This window comes from Heloderma suspectum, chromosome 1, assembly GCF_057233095.1.
Source record: "Heloderma suspectum isolate Gila_16-S chromosome 1, 16-S_ref, whole genome shotgun sequence".
Taxonomy (NCBI): Eukaryota; Metazoa; Chordata; class Lepidosauria; order Squamata; family Helodermatidae; genus Heloderma; species Heloderma suspectum.
Window position 1 is genome coordinate 109,221,328 of NC_139458.1, and position 25,462 is coordinate 109,246,789.

A 25,462-nucleotide genomic window follows, 5' to 3' on the forward strand; every position below is an offset into this window, starting at 1 on the left:
GGGCCAAGAGTCTGGAATATAAAGATGGTTACAAGACTGGAGTCTTCTAGGGGCTCTTATTGTAGGCTTCCCCCGGAATAAATCAGCCATCTTTACTCTTTGTTAACCCTTTTTAGTACCAGATTAACACCCTTGACAATGAAACCCGAAAAGGGATAGTTGAATGAGATGGGCGCTTTTGGTGTGGGTGTAATTACTACGGGAGTGTGTTGTTTATTCGTTCAGTCGCTTCCGACTCCTCGTGACTTCATGGACCAGCCCACACCAGAGCTTCCTGTCGGCCGTCACCACCCCCAGCTCCCCCAAGGTCAAGTCCATCACCTCCAGAATATCATCCATCCATCCTGCCCTTGGTCGGCCCCTCTTCCTTTTGCCTTCCACTTTCCCTAGCATCAGCATCTTCTCCAGGGTGTCCTGTCTTCTCATGATGTGGCCAAAGTACTTCAGTTTTGCCTTTAGTATCATTCCCTCAGGTGAGCAGTCTGGCTTTATTTCCTGGAGTATGGACTGGTTTGATCTTCTTGCAGTCCAAGGCACTCTCAGAATTTTCCTCCAGCACCACAGTTCAAAAGCATCTATCTTCCTTTGCTCAGCCTTCCTTATGGTCCAGCTCTCGCAGCCATAGGTTACTACAGGGAATACCATTGCTTTAACTATGCAGACCTTTGTTGTCAGTGTGATGTCTCTGCTCTTCACTATTTTATCAAGATTTGTCATTGCTGTCCTCCCAAGAAGTAAACGTCTTCTGATTTCCTGGCTGCAGTCAGTGTCTGCAGTAGTCTTTGTGCTTAGAAAGACAAATTCTGTCACTGCCTCCACGTTTTCACCCTCTATTTGCCAGTTATCAATCAAGCTGGTTGCCATAATCTTGGGTTTTTTGAGGTTTAACTGCAGCCCAGCCTTTGCACTTTCTTCTTTCACCTTTGTCATAAGGTTCCTCAGCTTCTCCTCACTTTCAGCCATCAAAGTGGTATCATCTGCATATCTGAGATTGTTAATGTTTCTCCCAGCGATTTTAACTCCAGCCTTGGCTTCATCAAGCCCAGCACGTCTCATGATGTGTTCTGTGTACAGGTTGAATAGGTAGGGTGAGAGTATACAACCCTGCCATTCTCCTTTCCCAATCTTAAACCAGTCCGTTGTTCCGTGGTCTGTTCTTACTGTTGCCACTTGGTCGTTATACAGATTCCTCAGGAGGCAGACAAGATGACTTGGTATCCCCATCCCACCAAGAACTTGCCACAATTTGTTTTGATCCACACAGTCAAAGGCTTTAGAATAGTCAATAAAACAGAAATAGATGTTTTTTCTGAAACTCCCTGGCTTTCTCCATTATCCAATGGATATTGGCAATTTGGTCTCTAGTTCCTCTGCCTTTTCTAAACCCAGCTTGTACATCTGGCAATTCTCATTCCATGAATTGCTGGAGCCTACCTTGCAAGTTCTTGAACATTACCTTATTGGCATATGAAATAAGTGCCACTGTTCGATAGTTTGAACATTCTTTAGTGTTTCCCTTTTTTGGTATGGGGATATAAGTTGATTTTTTCCAATCTGATGGCCATTCCTGTGTTTTCCAAATTTGCTGGCATATGGCATGCATCACCTTGACAGCATCATCTCGCAAGATTTTAAACAGTTCAGCTGGGATACCGTTGTCTCCTGCTACCTTGTTATTAGCAATGCTTCTTAAGGCCCATTCTACCTCACTCTTCAGGATGCCTGGCTCTAACTCAATGACCACACCATCAAATCTATCCCCGATATTATTATCCTTCCTATACAGATCTTCCGTATATTCTTGCCACCTTTTCTTGCTCTCTTCTGCTTCTGTTAGGTCCTTGCCATCTTTGTTTTTGATCATACCCATTTTTGCCTGGAATTTACCTCTGATGTTTCTAATTTTCTGAAAGAAGTCTCTTGTCCTTCCTATTCTATTATCTTCTTCCACTTCTACACATTGCTTGTTTAAAAATAATTCCTCATCTCTTCTGGCTAACCTCTGGAATTTTGCATTTAATTGGGCATATCTCCCCCTATTGATCAAAGGTAAAAGGAGAAGGGATGAGATGGCTAGAGGATGAGATGGCTAGATAGCATCACCGATGCAATGAATATGAATTTGAGCACACTCTGGGAGAGAGCTCAGGAGGACAGGAAGGCCTGGCGTGCTATGGTCCATGGGGTCACCAAGAGTCGGACACGACTTAACGACTGAACAACAACAACAACAACAACAACAACAACAACCTCCCCCTATCACCGTTGCCTTTTGCTTTCCTTCTTTCTTGGGCTACTTCCAGTGTCTCAGCAGACAGCCATCTTGCCTTCTTGGTTTTCTTTTTCTTTGGGACTTTTTTGTTGCCACCTCCTGAACAATGTTGCGAACTTCTGTCCATAGTTCTTTCGGGACCCTATCTACTAAATCAAATCCCTTAAAACTATTCCTCACCTCCACTGCATATTCATTAGGAATATTAGTGAGCTCATATCTAACTGATCTATGGGTCTTCCCTATTCTCTTTAGTCTGATTCTAAATCAGACTAAATCATACTCACTATGGGAGTATGTGGAGCTTATTTATGCTTTGCCAATTTAACAATCAATGAAGTATGTGAATAAATAGTAAAATATGCCTTGCTGCAGTTCTGTGAATGTGCACACATGCACAGGACAGAAGAATAAATAAATGAATAAATAAATAACTCCCCCAAACCCATTTGCACAATTTTTAAGGATGGAATGTTTTTTAAAGGGCTGCCAACATGATAGGGACATTGCCAAGTGTCAATGCAGTATTGTTGAAGGGGTGGACAGCACAGGAGGAGGGGGGATGGTGGCAGCATTAGTGAGATCACAAAGAGGGAATGCAGGGTGTTTTTTTTTTGCCACTCCTGCCAGGTGGCCCTTTCGCTAGTTTAAACAACTCACACTCAAGTAACTCTACTGGATTTGGACGTCACAACAAACCACCCTGAGAACAAGCCATGGGTTCCCAGGTAGCTTGTTTGCAAAAAACAACTTGTTTGTGATCTGATGGGTGTGTGTGTGTTCCCTCATGAGCCAGCAACCCCAGTGGACCAATTGCAGAAAGGGACCACGGAACTGAAGAGTCCTGACACAAAGGCACCTGGGATACATGCTGGGAGCCACCAGGAGGACTGAGGGGACTGAGATGGGAAACAAGCCACAGCAAGCCACAGAGTGCCCAATTGTCTGCCAGGTTAGCTAGCAGACAATCAACCCATGGTGGCTTATTCTCAGGGTGGCTTAGTGTGACGTGTGAACTCACCCATTCTACCACACAATTGCACCTGACGTGAGGTAAAATCTGGGGATGAGCTGAACATTTACTTCCAGATGTGTTTGTTATGAATGATAAACAGGAAACTTCTGAAATTTTCCCAGAATCCCCCATCACATTTCCCCTGCAATGTCTACCTCTTTTGCACCAGTTTTGGGCATCTTCACAGTTCCAATCAACTAGCATTTTGGTTCTCTCTCTCTCTCTCTCTCTCTCTCTCTCTTTCTTTCTTTCTTTCTTTCTTTCTGGGTCTTCTTTTTCCTAGATGGTAAGGAGAATTTTTCTGGACTTCAGGTGCAGATATGCCATCTATATTCAGTGCACCGTCTGCTACAAAGACTATTAATTTTTTAAAAAATTCATAATAACTATTGAGGGTAACAGGTTAAGCCTAGCTTGGATGAATAGTCACATGTCTGCTACTGGCTATCTGCTATCTGGGCATGTTCTGTGGTGTCCTGCAAAGAAGCATATATGATGGCAAGGCAACAGGCCTAGGCAAAAACACTGAAAGAGCTAATAACTTCCTTCTTCTGTCCATAGTGTCTATTGAGACAAACCAGGCTATAATCAGCAATAAACACCAGGCATCAGTAAGGGTACCTAGTTATTATTACACTGAGCACTGTTCTGAGAAGCAAAATTAGTGCAGTGGAGAAGTAAAAGGAGAGCTGGATTCAGACCCTCCTTCTGCCATGAGCTTACTGTTTTGGCCTTGGGCAAGTCCCGAATTGTTTCATTTGGCAATATGGGAATAATGGAACCTAGCTCAAAGGGTTATTGTGAAACCCAACACAATGAGGTTGATAAAGCTGTTTGCAAATTAAAAGTGCTGCATAAATGAAGAAGGGGAATAGTAGTAAGCTTCTTACTACTATTATACTGCTACTATAAGTAGTAGAGAGCTTTAGTGAAAGTCACTGTGGAGAATTCAGTATAACTCCTATATAGTTATCTGAAAGCAAGAAGGCTAGAAACACACTGCCTGAGCGTATATACTTAAATCCTTTGCTGTGTTTCCAATAATTGCATCAGAGTCTGAGGAAATGTAATATCTTGCTTGGCTAAAGTGCTAAGTCCAACTTTATGAGCCAGCTGGAAGATCTAAGAGAAAGATTTTGATACCAGGAGGTCTTTATTGGTCAGACCACCCTGAGGCGATAATCTTCGAAACAAATTTGTGGCTTCCACGTGTATTCTGCCTTGTTCAAGGCAGAATATCACACACTGATTACTTAGCCTTCAGGGGTGCTTGTTGTGCTATAAAGTTGAGATCAGGAATGCATTTCCTCAACTGAAGTTCAATTCAGTGTCACACACTGCAGTAGCGTGATTTTGAATTTGGAACAATTATGACAATTATAAGGTGCAATTGTCTCTTGGCAGACACCTCATCACTAGATCATTAAATGATTAAGTAAATAGCACTCATTCTGAACACCTGCAATAATTAATCCTTTAGCCTCCCAGGTCTTTGTTAAATAGTTGAAATGGTATAGGACTGAAAGCATTTTGTGTACAAATTGGGGTGGTAATATTCCTTTTCTGATTTAAACATACATAGGCTTGGAGATATTTCTGTTTTTCTCCCCACTGGTGAGAAAAGCATTTTATTTTCAGTGAAATTTATAAGAGGGTGCAGAAGAATATGTAAACCATAGATCTCCAATGGAATAGAATGTAATCCTATGCGCTGACAATCACTGTTTCTTGAATAATATCTTTCCTTCACCTCCTGTTTTAGCAGCAAATTTTAAGCTTTTGAAAATGTATTAGAAGATCAGTTGAACTGCCACTATTAAAAACCATTTCACTGAGCTGATTTTATTGCTGTAAAGGCACAAAGAGTTGTGGATAAGCTCAAATGTACAATTCTTCCAAATTGTAATTTTGTATCCTAGGGATTCTGTATTCATCCTGTGATCAATGACGGATGCATTTGTCCATTCACTGATTACAGGGAAAAGTCACAAGATGGTGATATTTCCCTGTCATTTGCCCATGGTAAAGCTTTCTTGTGAAACCACTCCCATGTGGTCAAATTTATAATTAACTATACACTGGGGATTTGTGGAGGGAAACCCTTCAAGCATTGGTAAATACAGATGTACAAACTTTTTGTACATCTCAGCTTTTCCTAAAATGTTGAGCACAGACCCAGAGCGTTTCTACATGAGGCTGTTAATTGGCTGTTAATCCGCTATATCTACTTTTGGTTTTCTCACAGATTTGGGATCCGAGCACTACACAAATAGCCTTTCCTGCTTTTCTGCTACATAACCTCTAGGTTTCACTGTGGTATAGCAGAATACCACAAATACACAAGTGAAAAAGTGGTTTCTTTCACTTTCACAATTAAATGCCAGGTTTTTCCTGCTCTGAAAAATCTCACTGAAAGTGCTTAGACACAGAAGTGAAACTGGAGGGTCACAATGTCATCAAAACAACCTGTAAACAAAAGTGAATGGTGGATGACAAGCACACGATAAATGCCTCATGTAGAAAAGCCTTCAAACGTGAGAATAGGGATGGGAGAGAATTCCGCCATGGATCTCGGGGAGGCTGAATGCCAGTGCATTTGGCCTCCCAAAATCTGTGGTGGAATGGCCTGCCCCCCCGCCCCCCCCACGGATCCCCCCGGGATGAGACTTACCTTGGGCGGATCTTCCGGGCGGCGGTGGCTCTGGCGGTGGCTTCGGTGGCGGCGGCGGCTGGTCTTCCGACTGGCTGCTGCTGCCGCCATTTGCAGTTTTTTTTTTTTTTTACACACACATGATAGGCTACATAAGTTTTTACGTAGCCTAAAACATCTGGGTAAAAAAAAAAAAAAAAGGCATACGCAAATGGTGGTGGCCGTAAAAACTTACGTAGTTTACGTAAGTTTATGTAAAAACTTACATAGCCTAAAACGACTGTAAAGAAAAAAAAAAGGCGTACGCAAATGGCGGCGGCTATGGCCGCCGCCATTTGCGTTCCTAATTTTGGGCCATCTTAGTCTATATAAATAATTATGTAGATTAAGATGGTGAAAATAAGGGGAATGCAAATAGCGTCCACTGCGCTATTTGCGTTCCCCTTATTTTCGCCGTCTTAGTCTACGTAAATATTTATGTAGATTAAGATGTCAAAAATAAGGAACACAAATGGCGGCGGCCGTAGCCGCCGCCATTTGCGTACGAGTTTCCCCCCCCCCAGAGCCCTCCGCGGCTGGAAATCCGGCTGCGGACGGCTCTGGATTGGCTGGGCCTGGCTGGCTGCTTTGCGGAGCTGCCGCGGAGCACAGCCGGCCGCGGAGGATTCCGGGGGGGAGGAATGGAGCGCCTCCCCCCCATCCAGGATTCCGGGGGGAGGGACGGAATGCCTTCCCCCCATAAACATAATCCGCGAACAGCTAAGTGATTTTCGTACATCCCTACATGAGAACATATTTCACAAACATGTGCTGCCTCATCTCCCCGTGAAATGCCTCCACTGCTGTGATTTTTCTGGGAGGCTGTAAAAGGGGACAAAGTCAGTGGGACTGCATTTCCCAACATGCATTCAGGCAATGTACTCCACCCACTCAGTATCTTGCATTAAAGCAAGTGAACTCTTCATAGCCCCAATCAGCTACAGCTTGATTGCCTGTTGTTGTTGTTGTTGTTGTTGTTGTTGTTGTTGTTATTGCTTGATGCTGATGATGAAAACTGGCACTTTTTCATCTCAGTAACAGTGATATTATTATTAGCAAATCAGCTTTGTCTGTATGACAGCGGGCCAGTTCGGATGACATGACAGCCCACTGTGGGGTAATCAACTCTTGAGAGGCTGTGATGCATGCCATCCACCATTATGAATGTGCAAGCCCCAACCAGGGGTTGCGGTGGCGAACCTGACCCAAGAAGTTTAATCAAGGGTTAAACACCCTTACATTACCCTAGAATTGACCATGGATTATGTGAGGGTTGTTTAACCACTAAATGACCTTCTCCGGCTGGGTTTGCATGACACGACAACCCACGGCAACCCCTGGTTGGGACTTGCATATTCATAATGATGGATAGCACATGTTGCAGCCCCTCCAGGGTTAATTAACCCATGATGGGCTGCTGTGTCATCTGAATCAGGTCAATAACACTGAAGCCAAATTAAGGTAATTCAGAGCCCTGACTCTGAATTTTTTTGCCCTCTGTGATGTCATCACATAGGGCTTCTTCACATGGAGCTTTTATCCTCCTATTGAGAATGGTTACTCACGGAAGTCTGCAGGTCCTTCAGATGACATCATTAACCTCCTGGGCATCTCTGCACTGCATGACCTTTATTCCATTTTTTAAAAGATCAGAGATAATGAGCTATCAAATAACAGTACTTGAGTTCCACTTGAGTTCCATCATGAAAAAGAAAAAAGTCGCAGTAAGAGGAACTAGACCATAGCGCTATCTAGCAGCTGTATAATGAAACATATGGAAGACTCAGATAAGGGGGGAAAGGTGTGGGGGGGGAAGGAAGCACTTGTCAAGGGAGTTATTTAAAATGGAAGGAGAAAGCCCCTTTTTAAATGTGGGATTTTAGGCTGGTGTAGAGATGCTCATAGTGAAAGCTCATTGACTACAGTGTTGCTAGGATGAAAAAGGACCATTTGTACAATTTAATTTTGTATATAGGCTTGCTATTTTAGAGCATGATCATCTAGTTCCTCCTACAAAATGCTTGCTCTTTGAGGGCTGAATGGACTATAATGCACCCTTCCTTATTTTGTGCAGTGGACTTAATCTGGAACATTTTCAATTATAAGACACCATTTCTCCCCCCTTTTTATTATGGATCCATGGTCACTGTTCAGAAACCTTTTGATATATCTGGGATACTTTTGTTCCTGTATTCTTCTAACCAACGATGAGATGTAGAATTTGAAGAGAATAGTAAATGAAACAGATTACCATGATGGATATTACAGTATTATAGAAACAGAACAATTTGGATATCCCTGACCAATATGTGAGCTCTGGAGTGGGCCCCATATTGGCATAATTTTAGACTCTCTACTTAGATAATTTATTTTTTGTCCCCCAAAGCAACAATAACAAGCAAAAAATTCTGCCACAAAATGTGCTTTATTAGAAGTAACATATTGCAATAAGCTTGCTCCAATATTATTTTGGATAAATGTGACTTATTCATTCCCCATTTGGAAAAATTACCATAGAAACCATATGTGTCTTATTTATTTTTTAAAACACAGAAGGAAGGCGATGCAACATTAAACCCAATTTGCTGCTTACATTTCTCTCTCTCTCTCTCTCTCTCTCTCTCTCTGTGTGTGTGTGTTTGTCTCTCTCAATCCATGTTCTCAGGAAGATGAGTAACATTCTAAATGGGAGGATAGTTAAATATTAAAGCTAGGACTTTAGAATATAGACATAGCCCAATGAAACTCTTCCTGCACTTCTCCCATTGAAATGAACTGGAACTGAATTAGGGTGCAATCCTACACACATTTAGACAGAAAAAGGTCCTACAATTCCCAGCATTCCTCAGCCAGCCATGTAGGACATTTTCTATCTAAACATGCATAGGTTTACACCTGGAGGGAGCAATCCTATCTGGATTGATAGTTGCCTCCAGCTCCGGGGGTGACCACCTATCCAGTGCAGGGCGGGAGGAGTGGATCTCCTCCTTGCTCCCCCGACCCGGCTTTTGTGGCTAGACAGCCGATTCCAGCTGTCTAGCCATGGGACCTCAGAGCGCGGGAAGTGGCAGCTGGACGACACATAGGATGTGTCGTACCGGCATTTCCACCTTCCCCGCCCCAGCACGTCCCCAGGAACGCCCCATTTTTGTCACTCCGTGCTCCTCTTGCAAGCGCAGAGTGTGGGGCCATTCCGTGCTGCTTACTAGGCGGCGTGGGAAGGGTGGAGGTCAGTTCTCAGGGAACCGACCCTGGAGCATGGGCTCCAAAGTTGGTTTCTGGAAACTGACCTATTCTATGGCCTTCTAGCTGCTGACTAGCGGCTATAGGATTGCGGCCCTAGTAATTTATAAAACCTGCCCATCTCAGTGCAAATGAGCTGGGTCTTTCTGGGTGGTTTTGGAGAATTCTTGGAACAATCTTGTTTTTTCTTGAAAAATCTCCAAAACTCAGAAGGACAAAGCCTGAGGGAGCTCCTCTTCTATCATCAGGTCCAGGGTCTGCCATAGACCAGTGTAAAAAATAATAATAGATGTGCAGCGAATCTCACAGTTTGTATGTGCTTCAGACCCATGTGCAGGAACACATTTAACTTGGATAGATATGCCCATACTGTTGCATGAATTCTGTAGGTGTCATTTCCAAGATGGCTGACATGTGAATGGATATATAGGATAACTATATATAGGATAACTCATGAAAGTGTGCTTGTAGAAAACTCATTTTGCTGGCAAAGACAGATTCTTTTAAAGCCAAGATAGGTAGAAGAGTTATTATTAGCCACTGTTACTACCAGTGTGGTCTAGTAGATAGAATGCTAGACTAGGAGCAGGAAGACCCAGGTTAAAATCCCTGCTCTGCTATAAAGTTCACCAAGTGACCTTAGGCCCATTTCCATCTCTTTGTCCATCATACGTCGACGTAGTTGTTGTGAGGATAAGAGGAGGAGAGAACATGTACACCACCTTGATTACCTTGGAGCAAGAGTGTGATAACATGAAGTAGAAAAATATTTATTTAATAACTACTGAAATCAGAAACAACATTCAAGCTGTTGAATGTTGAGGGGGTTGGACTCGATGGTCTTATAGGCCCCTTCTAACCCTACTATTCTATGATTCTGTAAGCAACAGCATACATTTTGCACTGATAAATGCAAATTCTAAGTAGCAGTCAGGACGTATAACCCTTTCTTCATAGGAGATGAATTAGATGAACTAGAATGATGCATATGAGTGTTGAAAAAAGCTTTGGCCATGCAGGAATCATAACAGTCAGATGTTCAGTTAGTGTGTTACCCACAAGAGATCCACCCCAAGTGGTGGGACTGTCACCACTGACTTTCTCACCCCCCACTTTCCTCCGCTGAGCTGCTCTCTGTGCTGTCAGCAGCCCCCATATAGTACTACACCAGCCTTCCGCAACCTGGTGCCCTCCAGATGTTTTGGATTTCAGCTCCCATCAGCTCTAGCCAGCATACCAATAGTCAGAAATGATGGGAATTGCAGTCCAAAACATCTAGGGGGAACCAAGTTGGGGGATGCTGCAGTAAACTATAGCACTCAATTTGGGCTACTGATACAGCATAGGGAAAGGGTTAAAGCACCCTCTCCATACTGGCCCAGTTCAGACAGCACAACAACCCAGGTTTGTTTTTTTTTTAAACCTGGGTTGTTGTGAATGAAGTAGTAGCAGGCAAACATGATGGTTCCTGTCATCTGATTGCTCTGGCTGGGGATAAACAACTCAGAGTTTAACCATGGGTTACATCTCTGGGTTGTCTCTCCCACAACAACCCAGAAATCCCGTTTTGTATGTCATGCTTAACAACCCAAGGCTGGGACATCCCTGGTTGTTTTTCTCCTCCCACTTGCATTGGGAGCAATTGGGCAGAGAGAAACCACACATCTACTTCTTCCTGCTGAATTCACAACAACCCAGGGTTCTGAAAAACTGTGAACTGGGTCACTGTATCATTCAGGTTGGGAAGTGCCCTCACCCCGGCGCCAGCTTGTCTGGCCGAAAGGGGGGGGGCATTGTGGGCGGGTGGGGTGACAAGACGTAGGGGCCTCTGATTGGTGCACACCAGTGGCACCACCATGCAAGGAGGGACAGGCTGAGTTGCCTTAAACTCAGCCTCCCTCCCAATCTCAGCTCTCTGGCTCGACGCAGCTCCCTCCCACCCTCCCCTAAGCAGTGTGGGTTTATTACCGGTTGCCCTTTGGGAACCATGTAGGAATTTTTTGGCTCACAGTTCAATTGGCCTATTACTGTGCGTCTTTTTTGCCTATGTCACACTGTTTTGCGGGTTGAGTGTGTCCTGTAAGGGAATATGGTCTTTATCATCGGTCACATTCCAGTTGGCGGCTAGGACGGGCAAAAACAGGAAAGTAGGGATGGTGTGCATGCAGAGGCACCTTATGGTGACAGGTGATGCCTGAGGCCCCCTGAACGGGTTGTGTGGCTCGGCGGGGGGATAAGGGTTGCCTGGGAGACCAACCCTACTCACTCACCCAGGTGTTGTGCGGCACTGGGTTGGGGGTGACACCAGAAGGTCTACCTCCCCCAGAAGGGGCAGTCCAGAGGGATGGCGAGATCACCGCCACCCCTCAGGATGGGTGTGTTTTTGCCCAAGAAGTGCCAGCTAGCTGCTGACACAGTTAGATGCCCGTTCTAGTTACCCCTTTGCAGCTATTTCAATAAATGTGGCCCAATTTTCAACCCAAGCTTGTTGTCTGCGTCTTCTTTAACCCATCTCCGCTCGCAACTGCATGCATCCATTGCCCATTTTCCCCAATGACTGCTTGGGAGAGAAGGGAGGTTGGACCCTATGAGAGCCCCTGCATTCCCCCAAACATTTTCTTCAATTCTCAGTGTGCCTTAGAGCGTCTGTGCCTTTGTCTCAGAAGCAAAACCCTTTTCAAGAAAGCCTGCATGGCTTGCTGTATTGCATCAGTATTAGAGATGCATAGTTCTGGATGAACGGTGTGTATTTTATGATTTATTAATTGCATTCCTAAATCTCACCCACTGCCTACCAAACACTCTGGGTGATGTACAATAAAAACACTAAAACTTCACATAGAACCAGGAAACACAGAAGTACCACCGCCCCCAATACAATAAAAGTTAAGAGTGACATTAAAATTAAGGACCAGCAGAACAGAACTGTCTTTACTTCCCATCTAAACCAAAATATTGTATTGGTTTTTTAAAAAATCTTTAAATAAGGTCCGTATGCATGGGATTAGGCTTGTTTTAATTTACAAGAAAGTGGTCTACCTTCTCATTTTCTCTCTTTCAAGTTCCTTTGCTTTATGCAGGCTAATGCCAATTCAGGTTTAGCTGAGTGGGTTTTATAGATTTCATATTTTTGGCTAGGTGTAGTCTGAGAGGGGCTGCGGTGGCTTAGTGGTTAAGACGCTGAACTGCAGACTGGAAGGTCGGCGACAGCAGTTCGAGACCCGAGTGCTGCATGACAGAGTGAGCTCCCGTCTTCAGTCCCAGCTTCTGCCAACCTAGCAGTTCGAAAGCAAGAAATTGCAAGTAGATAAATAGGTACCGCCTCGGCGGGAAAGGTAACAGTGTTCCGTGCACCTCGGTGTTCAGTCATGCTGGCCACATGACCACGGAAGCGTCTTCGGACAGTGCTGGCTCTTTGGCTTAGAAACGGGGATGAGCACCACACCCTAGAGTCGGACACGACTGGTTGGGGACACCTTTACCTTTTTACCTTTTATAGTCTGAGAATCTCTGGAAAGGGTGTAGCTACATATGTTTCTATGGTTGCCATCTCCTGAGCTTCTAGTTCAGTCAATTGTTGTGTTCTGCTTTTCTTTGTGTGAGCTGTATATGCAGTTATTCTCTCTCTCTCTCTCTCTCTCTCTCTCTCTCTCTCTTTAATGTATGTTTTAAGAGTATCCCCTAGCATGGTTATAGATGGGGCTGAGGGCAAATTAATTTCAAAGAACTCCCTGATCTCATTTTCTATTTGTGTCCTAAAGACCTCATCTTTCAAATGGGAGACGTTTAATTTCCAAATTGGTCTAGAGGGAGGTTCTTATGCCAAAGTCAATACCAATTGTTCTGACGTGTGGTCTGATATATTGGTGGCTGCGGGGGAGGGGGGGATTTTGCATTCCTCAGTTGCCTTCATGAGGATTCAAGATAGAGTCACCAAAAGTTGTGATGCACCAAAGATATATTCACTTTCTGTGGGATGTAACAAACATCACGATTCCCTAGCCGACGCCATGATGATGCATTCTCTCACTTTAGATTTCAATTTAATTGTGGCTGTATTCTAATCTATAAATGGGCCTAGAATCCCATTCCATTTGCAGGGATGATGGGTAAATTCCAGACTTCCACAGAATAGCAAGAGAGGTATGCAAGGGAACATTGCCCAGCCATTGTGTACCAAGTTATTTATTTATTTATTACATTTCCCCCCACCTTTCTTCCATTGTGGAACTCAAGGTGGCTACATGTGGTCCTCGGGTGGTCTCCCCTCCAAGCACTGACCAGACCCAGACCTGCTTAGCTTCAGCACAGTGGCTGCCTCATGTGCCTTCAGACTGTGCCCTGGAACCAAGTAGAAGCTTGGAGGGTGGAGGTATGGCACTATGTAAAGGATGAAATATTAACACACTGGAGCTAGGCTATCAATTCTGAAAAGGGGACTAACTGACAGAATACTTCTTTGGGCTGCCACTCAATGTCAGCTTCTATATATACCTGCTGAGTGACAGTTTGCGCAGAAGGGAGAGCAACTGATTCCTCAGCACAAGAGTTGTGTGTGGCATGCAAGATGCAAATGCATTCTACAAAATAACGTACATGATTTATACAGGCTGCTGTATTTAACTGGTCTTGGTGCATAAATTCCATTCCATTCCATTTATTTTCAGAGTACACGTAGCCCCACCCCCCGCCCTCCAAAGCCAGGAGATGCTAGAAAGACATCACTGAAAAATAACCATGTCTATGTTGTCACTGCTTCTTTGGAAGTATCAGAAGGTATCAGGGAATCAGAAGGATCACACTGTAGACAGCCAGCGAAATAAGGCATCAAAACAGAATGCTTGAAGTTGCTTATTATTCCAAGGAATTAATAAAAGAGTATTGACACATGCACTGCCAAAGCATTATTGACATGAACAACAACCAAAGACATTTGGGAAATGTTGAATCATTCAGGAGCATTTCATTTTTTGCTTGTTTTTGTTTTGAACTGATGGATCCAGTCAAATGAAAGCATTCATTCAAAAGTAAAAGCTTAAGTTCTCCGAGGAGGCAACTGGACACATTTCAAAACCAACAGATATATGTCAGCCCCAGCAACTTTTCTCTCTTGTAAAATGTCTGGCAAAAGAGAAGGAAGGAAGGGAACGACATGAAAAGTGAACTGCCTCCAAGGCACTAATCAAATATGAAAATTGACAAGGAAATATGAGAAGGGAAAGGTTGGCTTCTCTCACAATATCCGCCAAACACAGAACATTAATCATTCTGCATTAACAGCAGATTGTCTGTGAATGGAACATGTGCCCAGATTCAAATGCTACTTTCGGCTCAGTCCTTTGAGAATGGAGGCCTATATATCCATGCAATGGTTTGTGTATACTTGTGCAAGTTCCCTCATTGTGCCCCAGTGCTCCCAGGTATGAGGTTAAAGGATGTGCAGTGCTCCCAATGCTGTTCAATTATATTTTGCCCCTACCCCTAAGAGGTATACCCCATGTATTTTCACACCACCCCCAACTGAAATTGATGATCAAACAATTGATTTTGAAGCCTCGATAGTCTTAAGGTCTATAGCTAACACAGCTTGGAACTAACACAGTTTATGATTCAAACAGAACTTCTATTTCAAGAGATATTCACTGCACTCGGATTATAGGGTAGTGAGGATGAGGCCCAGCCTCTTCACCATCTGTGATGCCCCCCTTACCCACTGTTTTTAAGAAGTTATGGTGGATGGGACATGAATGGCCAAAACAGGGGGAGACAGTGGGTGGGGTTCATAGATTTTTTAAAGGCTCCCTTAACTCTCTCTCTCTCTCTCTCTCTCTCTCCTTCCTCCCATCCCCCTTTAAGTACTGGATAGTAGGCAATGGATTTTTCCATTTTTATGTGGTTTAAATAATGGCATGGTCCATAAGACGAAGTAACAACCATGAACAGACACGGCCCAAGACATTTTGCTGCCTGAAGCAGTGCAGCAAATGGCATCCCCTGCAAGTCAAGATGCATTGTATCTAGAGCCAGTCAAGTTGTTTTAGCATCTGAGACAGAAAAGGCCACAAGCAATTCTCCTCCTTCCTGGCAGTAAAAACACAACAACAACAACAACAACAACAACAACAACAACAACAATTTAACTAACAATCTGCTGCTGTTCTGTGATATCCGAAATCAGCTGTCTGTGGCAATTGTCTCACTCTGTCTAATGGTAGGGCCGGCCCTGACCAGGAGAGTTTTCACAGCAACTATATTTTTTTGTCATTTTTTGTAAAATTGTTGCTTTGGTAACATATCCCCCCTCTGAGACAGAGACAGAGACAGAGACAGAGAGAGACAGAGAGACAGAGAGACAGAGAATAAAGCCAGGGCATAAAGGAGCACAACAAGGGAAGGAGCAGCGGAAGAAAACAATAACTGTTTTTGAGTGGTGGTGAACTATTGCAGCAGTGCCAGTCTCTTCAGTGATCTGAACTGCTGTGCAGTGATTTGCACAGAACTAACTTGGCCTGGACTTAGGAAAATGCCCTTGGACCTAGTGTGGGAAACGACCCTACTTTACGGAGGACAGTCCTCTATTTTGGAGAGCTGTCAGAGAACAGTTCTCTGTTTGAAGTAGTCCTCTGTTTGAAGGTCTGTCTGGTTTAAAGCTAAAGAACCAGCAGACTGAGCAGGCACACAAGTCACCTAGTCAGTCTTCTCCACTATGGTGAAAACTATTGTATTTCTATTTAAATTGTAGTTACCATTTCTAAATTAGCATATACATATACATTTGCATATGCAAATGTTATGCGAAGTGACACCCTCTCTTTTGGTGATGCATTTCCTTTTGAGGGGGGGACAATGTGCAAGTGCCCACCACCTTAGCTGTGACTAACTGCAGATGGGCGTTGCCAGAAGCTTCTGTGAGTCATATTAAAAACAATAAATCCCAACTGAGTGGGTTGTGCTTGGAGAGCCTAAAATGTGAACTGGGCAGCAGCAGAAAGTGTCCAACTTTGTGTCCATCAGTTGTCAGGCAAAGCAGGAGCGTGTGGAAGGGGCACCTGGATCCTTTGTCCTACTTGACTCTGAGAAGCAGAAGTGAGGTGGGTCAAAAGCAAAGCTGAAGTCTCTGGTGCCATTATGGGGCAGCCAGCCCTCGCCTTGTTCTCACCTTGCCTGTCAGGCTTCAGCATCTGACAGGGAGCCAACGTTTTGACACGACAACAGAGCTGCTGACAGAGTGAGGCCTCTCCTAATGCATAATCTATTCCAGCCATTTGTTACAGGACTTTTTGAACTTCAGTGTGTATAACAAACTCGTTTGGCTCCTCAGATCAGAAGTGCCCATGCGTGTATTTTTTAAGCCTCATTCATCCTTAAAAGATACACAGATGGGGGCCTGACTACAGCATGTGCTCATTTTAAGGGGGAACGAGGCTAAAATGCAGGCAAGTGTGCTTCCTATTTGATGCACAGTGCAGTGCTTGCATTTTGTACTTGGATATTTACACTTGAATGACCACTCACACGGCTAAGAACTACCTTTAGATAAGGCAGGAAGGAGGAAGCAGAAGCAGGTCATCCAGAGGCACTCTTCCCAGTTCACGTAATAGCTGACAGTGTTGCAAAAGCACCGGAGACTGCACTGCTCTCATAGCACTAATCTATAGCTTTTTGAGAGAGAGAGGGGGGGAGGGGGAGGAGGGATTCTGAGACCATAACTGGATTAACCACAGGGCTAAGGGGGCTATAGCCCCCTGACCTAACATCTCAGGAGGCCCACTAGCTAGTCCAGATTCTCAGCTTTCAAATAAAAAAGAGTAAATCTCTAGACTGTGTAGAACCCAAGATATGTGGCAAAATGTTCGGGCACATTCCAATCTTTTTGTGAGAAACGAGTCTGCTACCGCCTTTCAGTGTGCTGAGGCAGTGAGTGAAGTTGCGGCTATGATCAACATTTGACCACAGATACAAGTATAGAGTGAAGACTTGTCTGCAGAAGGGACTTCCTGGTTGGTCCCTTCTGATCCCTTCTGGCCATGAAGTTCATGCCCAGACTACTGGCAACTTCTCTAGCTTCCACTTCCATATCCTCTATTGATATTCATAGATGTGTGGGTTAGCTGGTTCTATGCAGCCTGAGAGTTTCCCAGAATCTGCCTTTGTAAAGAAAGCCAGCCATTTACTAATAAAGTAGTGTTGGCCTGAAGCTTTGCTTCCTGGATTGTGTTGATGGTGATGGGAGAGGATGAAGGAACGCGCCTCCAGGGCTCAGGAGCTGGCGGTGGTGATGATGGCTGTGGCGGCGGAGGTGGTGGCAGCAGTGGTGGCGGTGGTGGTGGCCTAGGTAAGGAGCTGAGGCCTTGCATGGAGGTGTGTGTGGGTGTGTGTGAAGCAGGATTCAGCCATCCAAATCCTGCTTTGGGTTCAGGGCCAAGGCGGGTTGGGGGTCCCCTGAATCAGCCTGCGCTGAATCAGGCCCATCTTAGAAGCCACGAAGCAGCTTCCAAGTCGGATTGGGGGGTCCATGCACAGCCCAAACAGTAGTGCAATGCACAGATTGCTATTTCACATGCTAGGGGGGCTTATTATGAACACATGGTAAGTCAATTCCATTTTTCTAGTATAGGGTTATTTACTTTATTTTATTGTATTTATGTTTTTCCTTTCCTACAGGAATGAATGATCTCTCCATTTTTACCCTCATAAGAATCCTGTAAGGCTGAGAGGTAAGTTAGGCTGTGAGGTAGGTTAGGCTGAGACTGCCACAGATAATCCTGTGAGAAATGGGAGGCATTTCTTGGTCCTCCTCAGGTAGGAAAATGTCCTGGGACAGCACTGGCTGTGTATGTGTATGTCCTGTTTGGCTGTTATGCCTGAATGAGGTGGTAAGCCTGGCTATGTCTCTTTCTTGAGTGTGTGTGTGTGTGTAAATGAGAGAGAGAATGCTTCAATGTGTGCTTAATTTCTGCAAATGTGTACTGTACGCTGTAAAGAGGGATGCTTGTGTTTGTATTTGAGCTCTCTACCATGGAAGAATTATTAGTCTTTTGCTGGCAGGAAAGCATGAAAGATGATTTCCACTAGAATACTGACTGACAAATGTTTTTGCATTATTGCTGTGTGTTGTTGACTCTGTGTGTGTGCGCATGCGCACGCGCGTGCACACACACACACAAATGTCAGTATTGAGGGTGTTACAAAAATTGTGTTCTATCCCTGGTAGACTCATCCAATTTGTTTACCATGAACTAGAGGAGGCAGAGATCTGGTCCAACACGATTTTATTCTGCAGAATAAGGCAACCTTTGGGGCTAATGCACCAACAAAGATGGCAACCAAATAATGTGATCCAGAAGCTTATATACACAAAGTCTTTGAGGGTTGTCTCTACTACTAATTTCTTTGTCTAGCTGGCACAAACAACACCCCTCAACACTCAAGCATGTGTAGACAGACAGCAGAGAGATCATTACGTACTCTTGCATACTACATTCTTGACATTCTTGAGTCTCTGATAAGGCACTATATCTTTGCCAGGATGGCAGTTTTATACAGAGGTAGAACACACACAAAAATCTAGCTACATAGAACAGCTTAAGCTACACTAAACATATTAAAGCTGAAATTTCTATAACAGGGGCAGAGTAGGAGGCCCACTACAAACTAGATCTGGAACCCATCATGGCCTTGATCTGGCCCTGATTGAGACAGACATGTGCCTGGTATGGGAGCATCATGCTTGTACCACCAGCTGGTGAATGCACATTTTCTCCTAAGCCATGTGTGACCTTTACCCATTAGAGCTGATCCACCTAAGAGAAACTGTTTCAACACCTGGCTTGCATTTTCCAGATTAGGGCAATAAGTTGTACTTTCCCCTCATCTTGCTCCTCCTCACAAACCCTTTTCACTGATTTTAGAACAAGCTCAGGGCCAGGGGATCCAGCAGCCAGCTGTCTCAAGAGGCTCAGGCTGCTTGCCTTCTTTCTGCCTTTCTTTACATCTTTACATCCTCTCCAACTTCCAGAAGTGTTGGACTACAGCACCCATCATCCCAGCCTGGAGCTGATGAGGATTGCAGTTTGACACATCTGGAAGGCACCAAGTTGGGGAAAAGCTGCTTGACATGATAAAGCTTCAAATGAACAGTGCACCTATATAACTGCTTAAGACTCACTGAATTAGAATTCAAATTTGTTTTGGTTGCTGTAATGCCTGAATCATTAAACTTGGGTCAGAAGTACAAGGAGTGATACAAACAACTGATGCAAATTCCTAATTTTAATTTACGTTTCTACAGGCTTATTTCTAAAAGCAAAAAGCATTCCCAAATCGTTTGGGACTCAAAACTGTTGGATATTAAGGGAATAATTTGGCTTAAAGTGGTAAAAAGTTGTAATCTGGATTTATGTTTCCTTTCAAGTGAAGTTTCCAGGCAATGCTAACAGGAAAACATCTTAATTTGTCCCTTTGGCAGAGCAGAAAGTTGGGAGAGGGGAAGGATATGCGATTTTTAAAATAGTCACCAAATTGGATATTGTCACCCTATTGTAAACAATAGAGTTCCTTTCTGTGTTCCTTCCTACTAAGCTGAGACTGGCAGAATCTACAAACAAACAAGTGGTACAAAGAAGATAATTTTGAGGAAGAAAGGCTATGAAAGAAAGGGAAAGAAAGGCAACCAGTAATTATAGTTCCTTCTTCCAGTGAACAGAAGCTGACTACTACAGGGGGCAATTAAGGAGCAATTCATTACTAATCCACCAAGTCATGCTGAACAGGAAGCAATAAAAGGGGCTGAACTGGCAAGAAGAAAGTGTTTAATTGCAGGCACTGTCACTCTTAGAAGCCTTAATTGCAATTTGCAGTTCACACTGGAAAAGGTGCTGCTGCAATTGCATTTAACAATTAAAAAATGACAGCAAATTCAGTGTGAAAAAATATGGGAATACAGCACAGAGAATACTATAACACAGCAATATGGCATTGACATAATCTAGATTCTCCATAAGGAGTGGGTGAACAGAAGATGGTAATTCCAGAGTAAAGGGCAAGTGTGGAAGCAATCACAGACTTCAGGTTGGGGTTGGTATGTGTCTGAGCCTAGACACATGCCATAATATACATTTATGGTGGAATGAGTGCTCAACATAATTCTGTGAAAGAGAGGGATTACCAATTCTCATTACACAAACGTGGCAGGGTGTTTGGTACAGAGTTAATGTGATGCTGGCCATGAAGGAAAAGAATAGCTCTCCTTTTCATTTTCTTCTGTCTTGCTATTGTCCTCACTTTATGCCTTAACACTCTTTGCCCTTTGGATATCTCTCTTAGAAATTTTTCTTCATTTAGATGAATACACTGAAAATTGAGAAATCCACCAGGTTACACATCCTGGGGAGTGTGTGTGTGTGTGTGTGTGCGCGAGAGAGACAGCGAGAGAGAGAGAGAGAGGGAGAGAGAGAGAGAGAGAGAGAGAGAGAGAGAACAGCAACCAGGAAAACATCTCTTACAATCTGTGAATCTGCATGAGGAAGGCAGGGGTGAGATTTACTAGCCTATGAGATTTGGAGAATAGCATACGTAGTTTAGGAGGTTCCATTTTAACAGTTCTAGAGGCCTGATCCTAAGACCTACTGTGACAGTGAATGTGTCCATGGGAGGACAGTCAAGGGATACTGCCTGCAGCATCAGTACAAAGCCCTTATGCTGATGTTGCAGAGGCAGGATTGTTATTTCATCACCATAAACAAATACATCACATACATGTTGAGATTATACTTAAGCAGGAAGAATAACGTGCTTCCGCTGCACTTTCCATTATGCATATTTTGAAAGCTCACTATTATCTGAAATAATTACTTAAGTTCCGTGCCTTTGATAATGTTTATCATATTTTATTTTTTAGCTATCAGTTAGTTGTAGATAAGAGCCTCGTGTGGCGCAGAGTGGTAGGCGGCAGTATTGCATCTGTAACTCTCCCCACGACCTGAGTCCCAGGTAGCCGGCTCAGGTCGATTCAGCCCTCCATCCTTCTGAGGTCGGTAAAATGAGTACCCAGCTTGCTGGGGGAAAGGTAGTCATGACTGGGGAAGGCAATGGCAAACCACCCTGCTATAGTCTGCCATGAAAACACCAGTGAGAGTGGCATCCCTCTAGGAGTCAACAATGACTCCATGCTTGCACAGGAGGAACCTTTCCTTTCCTTTCCTTTCCTTTCCTTTCCTTTCCTTTCCTTTCCTTTCCTTTCCTTTCCTTTCCTTTCCTTTCCTAGTTGTAGATCCATGAAAAGTCATTTTTATAGGAGAAGCCATTGGTAAATTATTTAAAAAGAAAAGAATGAATGCTATTGTTCTTTTATGGGTTGTGTCAGATTCCACATTCTATCACTCTAATGAAATGACAAAAATCATGTTCATGTCTAAACTAAACAAATGCCATGTCCCAATTTATAACATGTTAGCTTTGATACAAATTTAAGAACGTGAAGTGAAAATAACCACTATTTTTATTTGGGGTGTGTGTGTGTGTGTGTGTGTGTGTTGGCAGGGTTGTTCCCTACTGGCCCAGCAACCTTCCTCTGCTACTGGCTATTGATTGCTGTACTAGCAGCTCTGCTCCTGTCTCCAAGCTCTCATGCAATGGAACCACCCCAGTCCTACATAAGAGACCCCCTAGCTTTTCTGGAAGTGAGATGGGGGCTCTGCTGTGCAAGGCAACTTGCCATTCAGTTCTTTCCTCTCCCTTTCCTATAGCTTAGGTGGGCAGTAAAAGAGAAAATGTGCATGATCACCCACAATGTTGGGCTATGTTGGCATCTCCCGCTCTGATCCTGAAACTGTATAAACTGGAAAGATGTAGGGAGGTCCATGGTTCCTAGAAATAGCATCGATGATGGAACAGTAGGTGAGGAGAAGCAGGGATAACTATGTTGCATCTGTTCAGGATCTTGTGCCTACATACTGCTAGGATATCATGCCAACCTGCAGTCTGCTTTCCTTATCCCTTGTTGCACATTGCTTTGTAGTTGATGTTTGTCTGACCCATGTTGGAGTGCAGACCCCATGGGCTTTCTCTGACGTAGCCTTAGAAGGATGGTCTACCTCTAATGGTGCCCAGCCAATAGTCTGAAGATGCAATTCTTTCTCAAAAGCTAAGCAGATCTGGGTCAGGTTTGTACCTGAAAGGAAGACTGCCTGAAAAAATAATGTATGTAGTTATGAGCTCTCTGGACGAAGAATTTGATAGATATTTAGCATCAGTTCAGAGAACCATCCCATGGATTTGTGCTAATGTAAACAGAGCATAAGAATAACTTATCTGAACCCTAGCTGGATGTACAGTTAGAGTGACTCCATTACATTGTATGCCCAACCTATGCTTATCTCATTAGGAGCAAGATGTCCCCTGTGACCACCTTGGTTTGGGCACTCTCATAACCTCTGGCAATCAGGGTGGGGAAGCATCCATCACAGTGATGTCATGTTATGCCTTGCCTATATGGAGATTGCAAGTATATATAATAAATGAAAATGCAGGTTTCTTTAGAAACCCACTGAAAAGTGTGCATAAATTAAAACTTGGAATCAATTGATTTCAATCAAGTCTTCTTTCAGTCAAGTGCAACCTTATACATGTCATCTCAGAGCTAAGTCCCATTAAGTTAAATGGAATGTACTCCCAGTGGCTGCAATCCTATGCTCTTACCTTAGAGTGTAAGTCCTATTGAACTCAATGGGACTTACTTAGGAGTAGACACATACAGGATTGTATAGTACATGACCTAAGTTAACTCGGTTAAGGTCAACCCATCCTCTACTGCAACAGCAGCATACTTAAAAGAATACCAATGACAAGTTGTTAAAATAATTAGAAAATCTTTTATTTTCTTTGTTCAAAATCAAATATATTAAAAATGAAAATGTGGTAGGGAAAAATTGCTTTATAATTATGTACTTTATTAAACAACTGGAACAATATTGATTTAAAATCAAGAACATTTCACTGCCAACTTCATATCCTGGGAGTAGACTCTTATATAGAGTTAACTCAGACTAATTAAAAATAATAAAGCATTTGCATAATTGTATTCTGGAGATTGTTTCTGCTCAGTCTACTGAAATCTCCAAAAACACAAGGAAGCAAAGCTCACTGAACCACTATTCCCAGCTTTACCGCCTTCATCTGCAATAAATCACATTAATACAAGTGATAAGCACAAGAAATATTGCCTGCTGTGCATTAGTATTAATTATGCTCCCAGACATCTTTTCCTTATCGGACAAGATAATAATACCACCAAATGCTAGTGTATGAAACTGTTTCCGTGGGTTCATTGTGGATTTATTTCAAATGCTGTCATGGTAGAATGTAAATTCAGTGGTATGTAATGGAAATGAAAGTTTCAGTAGTCCCAAGCTGGAATTGTAATAGTTTGGTTTATTTTAGTGCATGGCACAATCTCATTTTTTCGGTGCTTCGCCTCAGTGGAAAACTTCAGGAAAGCACAGAAACTAAACATGAGGCAGATTTATTAATGAAATCATAACTGAAGCCACAGCTCTAACTTACAAATCACATCTAAAGAAATGTGTTTGCGTGTCCACAAATATTGCCGGCAGATGGAGTTTTCCCCCCTCCCAACTAGATTGCTCAATGGCTAAATATTTTAACTGAATTTTTCCTTACATAAATGGTTTTTATTCTGGATCCAATTATGCACACTCCAGGTCCAGTTTTGGAATGTACAGGTGTTTAATCCACTACATTTATGAAGTTAAAGACTAGAATCTTTTACAATAGAATTTGAAATAGTGTTGTGCTAAGGTCTGGCCATCTAATTTCCCAGAAGTTGTCTTCCCCATGGAGCCAATTTTCTGCCTCATTTCAGGGTGCTTTCAAATGTATTTTGAATGTCTTTTTGTGGGGCTTCTGGGCTTACCTTATCGTTGCAAGGTGGCCAAAGGTGCTGGGTTTTCTTTCTATTACACATCTCTCCATTGCTCTGCAGCCTCCACACTTCCCTGCACATCCTGATCTGAAAAAGCCCCATGGAAAGAGTTACCTTATGACATTTTCCCTGGGCTTTAATTGAAGTTTCGAAACCAGTGAGGCTGCAGAGTGCCACAGGGATGATTGTACAATTAAAGACAGGACACTCACACATACTCCTCGGCCACCTTGTAACTAAAGTAAGTTGATTCCACCCACAAGAATCTCTCCTTAGCATTTCTTTTTTTAAAGGAAAATACATTTCTTTTCTATTAAATTGAATGAGAATGGTTAAAAAAAAAAAAAACTAAGCAGAAGAAATTTCCAGCACAGCACTAATTTGAAGCATAGGGAGTAACCATGGAGGGAGGAACTCCGGGTCTTTTCTGCATGCCTGATACGCTTGTCCAGCATTTCCAGGTTGTATGGGGAGGGGCCATAGCTCAGTGGTAGAGCACCTGCTTTGCATGCAGAAGGTCCCAGGTTCGATCCCTGGCATCTCCAGGTAGAGCAGGAAAACTCCTGCCTGAAACCCTCGAGAGCTTCTGCCAGTCAGTGTTGACAATACCGGGTTAGATGGACCCATGGAGTGATTCAGTATAAGACAGCTTTCTATGTTCCTATGCTGCTTTTGTTCAGACGTTTGTTGAACTTATGCCCATCTACACTACATTCATCAGCTGGACACAGACTGGTGTGCAGGAAATCTTATGACACATCACATCACCTTTTTTCTCTCCTCCTTGCTTCTTGTTCTTCCCATCTTTGTCATTTAATGACAACCTCAAGTGTGTAAAGATTCTCTGCACATGTTCTCTGTTGTCTCCCACGCTTGTCCAGGGCTAGCATACTGTTGGTACCATATAAAATAGGGGTGGGCAACTTGTGGTCCTCCAGATGTTGTTGGACTACAACTCCAATCATTCATCACCATTGGCCATATTGGCTTGGGATGATGGGAGTTACAGTTTAACAGCACCCAGAGGGGCACAAGTTGTCCACCCCTGGTATAAAGTGTGCCTTCATTACTGTCACTATAGAAAGGCAAGCTAAAGGGTTTAATATAAATAAATTAAATTCAAGGTGTTAGAGATGGTATTAATAATCAAGTGACATTTTAGAAGAGGAATCAATCCAGTGCCAGCAAGCATGTCTCAAACCAATTCTCCCATTCTCTCAGGGCATGGTCAGAGGGTACATGGTGCAACCAACTTGGTAAGCAGATCTGGTCAGTGCCTGGATGGGAGACTGTCAGGGAGAT